The following is a 7,912-nucleotide window of genomic DNA, read 5'->3' as shown; positions in this document are numbered from 1 at the left end:
TGACACGCCGCGAGCGGCGCGAGGGTCCGCGCGGCGAAAATTACGTAATCGCTGAGGCTCCGCCCATGCGCGAGTGCCTCGCGCGGTCGTGCACCTCTAGAATTTTGTAACTTCGCGCGCGCTGCGCTTCAGCGCGATCGACAAAGTCATGTTTGCAGGGTTCATACACCTATACAAGGTGGAATTAAAGCACTTGTACGGCACTTTCAAGGTCCATTTCAATATTTTCCAGCATGATAAACATAATTAAGTTAAATATTGACGCGCCGCGAGCGGCGAGGGTCCGCGCGGCGAAAATGACGTAATTGCTGAGGCTCCGCCCGTGCGCGAGTGCCTCGCGCGCTGTCGCTGCGCGAGGTCGTGCACCTCTCTAATTTTGCAACTTCGCGCGCGCGCCGCGCTTCAGCGCCATCGACAAAGTCATGTTTGCAGGGTTCATACACCTATACAAGGTGGAATTAAAGCATTTGTACGGCACTTTCCCACTGCGCAAAGATACGTTGAAACGACGTCTTTTCCAAGTCATTTTTGCACGTCGGATTTTGGTCCCCTGAAGGTGCAGACTGTGACGCCAGATGACGTCTTTTTTCCGACGTCTTCTGCACGTCGTGTATCGACGACCCCGGGACGTCCGGATAAGGGCCATTTCTAGCCCAAATGAGGTCTTGTGTAGGTCTTTTTTGCGTAAAACGTTGACTCCTTTTAGACATCGTTTTTATAAGCCTACCAACAGCTATTTCTAAATAGAGCTGTAATATCGAAGGAAATGCTTTCTTAAAACACAATTTCCATGGGGATTCATAGTTTCTGTGCACAACTAGTGCCATTTTAGAAGGTAGCATTTTGTCCTGGTAAATTTTCCTAGCTTCCTTTCCGTCGCAGCAGATAACTGGAAACGTATACAAAAGTGTAAGGTTCAAATCTGCTGAGCCTAACGAACTTCAGAAAGATGAACGGGAACAATAAACAGGTCCGCCACCTTCTGGCACCAGTTACACACGTTACAATTGTATATGCTTTACAAATAAATCACATGAATGGCATTTCCAATTTCTTTCCACCTTCATTTTTATTGATCACTGGCCAAAACGCCAACTTATAAAAGTAGTAATGTCTGTGGTAAATTCCATCCAATACGTGAGTAGCTAGCTAGCCTTTTGGCTAACGTTAAAACGTAACAAACCTTACAAAAATCCATTACAAAAGTACAAGGTAATGTGATTATATCTATTGATCTGTTACTACAACATATAAACATTTTAGGTTAATATTTTGAGGTTTGTTAAAGACCAGTTGTTAATGTTACCTTGAAATCGCCAGTAAATAACTGTAAAAAGTAACGGATTTCTTTTTAATTTAAACTCCTAAATGCGCGAGGCAACTCGCTCGAGCTTTTTATGTAGGCTCACTTTTGTATCATAGTCAATTGATTGTATTTAACATAATAGTTATACATAAATATTATATATAAACAAATATTTTGATAATACATACATTTTCTTATACGTGTCTACATTAAATAATGTATAATAATATGGATTTATTACAGTTCACAGGCTGCACCATTGAGGACATGGAGTTTTAGGTTGACGGAGTCGAGCAAAAGTGTTTATCGCCCAAAAGACAAATTTTCTCATACCGCTTTACTCAACATTTAGAAATGTTCTTTAATATAAAAAAAACAAATATTATGTATCATGTACATTTCTGTACCCTTCTTAGACGTCTCCGTGACGTTGAAATTCCGACGTTCAAGTGTTTAACTGCATATCGACGTCCAAGTGGGGTCATAGTTAGACGTCCAAATAACGGACCTAGTTTGCACGTCGAGTAGAAGTCCAGAATTGGTCTTGGACCGACGGACGCAATATAGACTTGATCTGCACGTCCATAAGACGTCTAATGTTTAGTGGGTTCAAGGTCCATTTCAATATTTTCCAGCTTGATAAACATAATTCAGTTAAATATTGACACGCCGCGAGCGGCGCGAGGGTCCGCGCGGCGAAAATTACGTAATCGCTGAGGCTCCGCCCGTGCGCGAGTGCCTCGCGCGGTCGTGCACCTGTCGAATTTTGTAACTTCGCGCGTGCGCTGCGCTTCAGCGCGATCGACAAAGTCATGTTTGCAGGGTTCATACACCTATACAAGGTGGAATTAAAGCACTTGTACGGCACTTTCAAGGTCCATTTCAATATTTTCCAGCATGATAAACATAATTAAGTTAAATATTAATACATATACTCGAAATGATTCAAAATAATTCGCTTTTTTATCACATTATTTGATGGTTGTTTATTTTCAAAACGCTCAATCTTAACGTCTTCACGTTCTCTCATGTTTCGTCCTGGAATTACAAGAGGCTCGTATTTGTTAACGTAATTTCAACATTTTAATGTACTTTAGCCTAAATTCCAGCACTTTTCAAACCTGAAACACAAAGCAACATTAAAATGCGTCAGGTAAATGTTCATGAATATATATACAGATAAAAACGGTCTGCAAGCGAGTTAAATTTAATTAGTGGTCGGCCGTTATCGGCGTTAACGGCCCACCACTAATATATATACACATATTCACACGCACGCACACACACACAGCATAATTATATATGTATGTGTCTGTGTGTCCTCATTATTGCTGGCTATAAAATCGCATCACCGTGTCATACTTTAATGTCCTGCACTGATGAGCTGCGCGAGCCTCAGAATTGTTCGAATGGAGGCTGCGTTCGAATACCATTACAAGTTTGTTAGCCACCTAGCTCTCTCATATTTTTCCTTGTTCTTTCCTTAAGATTTTTTCGCATTAATAAAATGTTTGCCTACGTACAATACATCGAAGACGGAGTAAAAAATATTGTACATATTAAAGACATCAAAAACTTTGACCCAAAAAATACAGAAGACTATTCTGCAGTACACGCATACTGGATTCTGTGGAAAGGGGAGTTATTCGCTGGCCAAATCTTGATGCTAAAAGGTAAGTAGCTAACGTTTTTATAATACAGAATAATAGTATATCGTATAATAATAACAATTCAACATTTTGTTTGACGTACGACGTGAGTTAAACTTGTCGCTATCTGATACAATTTGGCTACAAGTTACCCGAACCGGGATCTACAAAACATTACCTGTCGCAGCGATCAAAATCGTCCGTGGTCTGTTCATTAAATGTTACTTTGATCTGTCTGTATGAAGCTGTCTACACTGTCAAGACTGGATATTAGTTAGCAGGTTGTGCTACTCGTGTTACCATTAACACTAGAAGTCCCTGAAATTTCAACCACCCCCCTGAAGTCCCAAAAGAGGGTCCAAAGAACCTTAGTCCAAACTGACACCTCTGGTGGCTCCAATTAACATCCATTCATTTGCAAAAGTGCCCATTGCCTGAGGAATCAGCAGGGGGGAGAAGAGCTGAGCTTGCCTCCAGTGTTATGTAAATGAGGCGTGTGTCAGGTATGGGTGGTTGCTGCTGAAAGCTTGCACCTCCTTGGCTGCCATATGAGACTGTGCAAGATCTCTTGCAAGAAGTCTCCTCATCTACAGAACCATATGTTTGAGATTTGATTTGTGAAAGGTTGAAATAATGTGAAATTGACACAAACATAATATTTGAATTATAATGGCATATAAGTGGCATATTGATTAGTCAAAATGGCTCTGATATTTTTAACCTTATTTTAAGTAGTTTTGTCTTTTGAAAAACTGCTAATAGGTAAAAATGTTTTTACATAAATGTATACAAAAAACCCTCAGCTACTTGAAATAGAATAATATTATTGAGCAATTTTAACTTCAAGATCAAGATTTCGCATGTGTGTCTCTTCCAAATACAGCCATAACCAGCAAACAAAAATAGGAAATTTAGGAAATCTTACCAAAAGAGATATCACTACTACAGATTTTCACTACTCTCTGAAAACTAACAATGTGTTGTGTGTGACGTTTGTGACCCTAGGCTTGAAAATTGCTTCATATGGGCTTTTCAAACTTTTTTTTTGGCCCACCTCCACCCTTTCACCTTTGGAGGACAACTTTGTTTTCATGTAAGGATCAAAAGAAAACAATTCTGTATAATACAGTACAGTAGTGATAAAAACAATTGGGGTTAGGTGAACCATACAGGACAGGAGAGAAAAGAGGGGGAGAGAAACTAAAAAGGGAAAAGACAGAAGAGCAGAAAAAACAGCTCAAATGATTCACCAACTGCTGCTACTAAATGAAGAGCAGAAAGTAAGACATACAGCACAAATGACTGATGTATGTGTGTGTGAGTGTGTGTGTGTGTTTATGTAAGTGCAACATAGGATAAATGTACAGAATGTACTTATTAGCAAGGCCCCAGAGGCCAGAGGCAGGCAGAGAAAGACCAGGGAACCCCACCCGCCCACGGCCCCTCCAGGATCATGTCCAAAGCCTGCTGTGTACTGGAAACCTTTGCTATCCTTGCTTCTCAGTCAACAGAGTAAGTGAAATGTGTGGTGACATGAATGAATTTTCATTTTCATCCACATGTAGGTGGCTACAGTCATCTTTCTCTTTATTATAAAACTGACAGACATTATTTGAACTATAATTCCAAAACATCTCAAGTCTGCCTCCTTTGTACTAATTTTGGATTTTTTTCTCACTGCAAAAGGTGACATGATTATTGGTCAAAATAGCTAAAGTTCAGATTTCTCTGAAAGGGTCTTTTCTTCTCCGTCTGAGTCAATGGATTAACATAGCTCACACTATCACCCATCCCCCCGTCTACCTAGAAGTGGCTGCATGACAAAGGATGGCCTCATGGCCTCATGATCCAAAATACCTCAGCACTGGCTTTTGGCAGGCTCAGGTAGAAATGTAGTAATGTTAGTAATGTTTTTCTTCTAAAAAAGATAAGTGGGTTCAAAATAACAATTTTGAAAAAAATTACCAAATTAATTGTGTTGATCCACCTCAAAAAAGGTCATGCAAAAGTGTGTAAGCTGGTCCTGAGTGTGTCTGCCCATCCCCCAGCTGCATTGTTGTGCAGGGGACATGCATAAGGTGAGAGAGGCAGTCAGAGGGCCTGGCTGAGAGCAGAAGCTACAGAGGACATGATGCAAGTTTAGAAATATATACAATAAAGTTGAAATGTTCTCAACAGAGCACTCACATACAATTATCCACTCAGTCTGCCACTCCCTCATTTGGGGAGAAACCTACACTATTGTGGCTATTCCCAACTTTAGACAATTTAGACAATTTTTAATCATGGAGGGGTCTGAAATTTTCGTCTTAGGTGCATGTCCTCACTGTATTGGAATATTTTATTGTCTGAGTGAAAGAGAAACAAAATGGGGTCACTAAAGTGGGAATAGCCACAATACTGTAGCTTTCTCCCCAAATGAGGGACTGGCAGACTGGGTAGATAGTTGTATGTGAATGCTCTGATGAGAACACTCATGAACAATTGTGCAAATGTGAGATGTGTCGACTGCTACAGATACACGTGTGGCAAATGTACCAGGGAGATACCCTGGCAGTGCCAGGCATGTTCTGACAGACTGCTGAGTGACTGCTAAAGTGCTAGTCACACAAGAAGGACATGCCACTCACACACACACACACCCACACAAACACACAAACACACTCACACACGCACAGCCCTGCACTGCAGCCTATTGTAAATATGTGTGGAATTGTTTTATTCCTTGTATTTTTTGTATAATTTTATGGCAATAATAAAAAGCATGGAACATAAAAAAGCATGGAAACATAACAGTTGTTCTTTTGTATGTTTCTCATGCTGAAATTTCAGTCCTCCTGACTTAGACACAAATGCTTCTGGTCATTACTCACATGTACCTGGCTATAAAATTTCTAATTTTCTATTTAAAATATAAAAAAATAATTTATTGTTTGTGCTTTGTTGCTCAGATAAAACTAAACTAAATACAATATATATAACCTTTATATTATAAAATACAATAAACTGAATAGAACTAACTAGAAACTAAATGGCTAAACTCAATGAAAAACAACAATTAGTTGTGAGCTGAAGCATGCCCCCTCCTGTGGTGCGCCAGTAATGGCCTTATTTACAGGACAAAAGTGCCTGCTTACAGCTGATAATAGGGTGTTAGCTAAAATCTTTCAGTTCTCTCGACCCTTCTCTGGGTTCCGATAGTAGAAGTGTTGAAAGACCCTTCTCTGGGACTTCTAGTAAGAGGGTTACTCAGCAACATCATCTACGAACCTAATAAGACCTAATAAGCCTTTATATAGTTAGTTGTGTCGCGTGCGGTAGCCTGGCGACCATGGACCACCTTGCTCGTTAAAATATATTTATAAAACAAAAGACTTACCTTCTGCACCAACAGCCGATGCAACATCCCATGCGTTGTCTTTCATTTTTTACATTCTTATAATTAGTCTGGTCTGAGAATCATATTAGTTGATCAAGTTTAAAAGGGCACGATTTAACCGAAAGGCTGCCTTCTACCTGTTCTTGGGTAATACTTAACTGAGAATGTTGGTGGAGAACTTTTCACTTCCCTTTTGAGGACCAAAATGCCGCAAGCGCACTGACAATATCTGCTCTTTAATTATAATTAAACACGGAGGTCTGTAAACTGTGATTTTCATGTTTTAGCTGAGCCATTTGTATAAGACAAATACTGAACATTCAATGATTAAACTATCATTCTGGGTTCGACATTCAGCATGAAAAAGAAACTGAGCATAATATAAATGTTTGTATTAATTTTTTGTATATAAATTTTATATAATCATATATAAAAATTATAAGAGGGAAGACTTGAGTGTGCCTGACCAGTATTACGGTTTAAAGTGTTACATATTTTTCTTCACAGACACTTCTGAAGAAATAGAGGACATTCTAGGTGCAGGGAAAAGGATTCGGGTTCCAAAGTTACTGGAGAGAAATCCTGTGGAGAGCCAGAGAAACTCAGAAAGGAAAGAAATTGAAGATACTGCTGTAAGTATATATGTGCATATATATATGATAAGAGCAAGTGAGATGTTATGTGCTATTATTATTTGCAGATGTCACAAAAGGCAAGCATTATTGAGGGAAAGCGGGCCTCACTAATAGAAATTTTAAAAGAGCGGCAAAGCCAGAAAAGAATCCAGCCACTGTGTGCCTCTAATAGTCAATCAAAGAGGCAGAGGATTCTGCTGGATGATGAAACATCTAGTGGCAGTGATGATGAATTAATTGCCAAATCTGAATTTGATGAATTAAAGAAGAAGCACACAGTACTTGGGCATAAATATCAAGAAGCCATTAGTGAACTGGAACAACTGAGAAAATTGAACACTGAACTCCAAAAGTGTTTGGTCTCCAAAATCCTTCCTGGTAAGTTTGTAACACTCACCCTTCTTTCCTAAAAGGCTGCCTCACAAAACACAAAACAATCGTTATCATTTTATCTAAACTGGAATTTAAAGCTGTACTATTTATTGAATGTAATGACAGTGAATTACATTTAAGGTCTCATTTATGTTATAGAGAATAACAGCCTTCCTGATTTTATGGACACCCCTCAAACAATTAGTAAGACCTTTCAGTTATACTGCTATTACTATTACTGTTGTTATTATATTTTGAACATTATCTGTTTTGCTTGAGAAGGTGTTTGTGGTTTTGTTGCATATAACACTAACAGCTTGTTGCGTCTACCTATTGTCTAATAAAAAAGCCCTAGTTAATGTTCATTTAATCTGTGATACAAACTTGTACTGAAGATTTATTATCATTATATTATACATTTCAGGGCAATCCAACTTGTCACCCCCATTAAACACTTCTCAAGCAACAGTTGGTAAGTATATTGCTAATAAAACATGAATGACTTGGTTACACTTATACATTCATCCTATCTCTGATAAGAGATAAGAGACATGCACAATAATATTGTACT

The sequence above is a fragment of the Brachyhypopomus gauderio genome, unplaced genomic scaffold (assembly GCF_052324685.1).
Source record: "Brachyhypopomus gauderio isolate BG-103 unplaced genomic scaffold, BGAUD_0.2 sc211, whole genome shotgun sequence".
Classification (NCBI taxonomy): Eukaryota; Metazoa; Chordata; class Actinopteri; order Gymnotiformes; family Hypopomidae; genus Brachyhypopomus; species Brachyhypopomus gauderio.
This window is presented reverse-complemented; position numbering follows the sequence as displayed.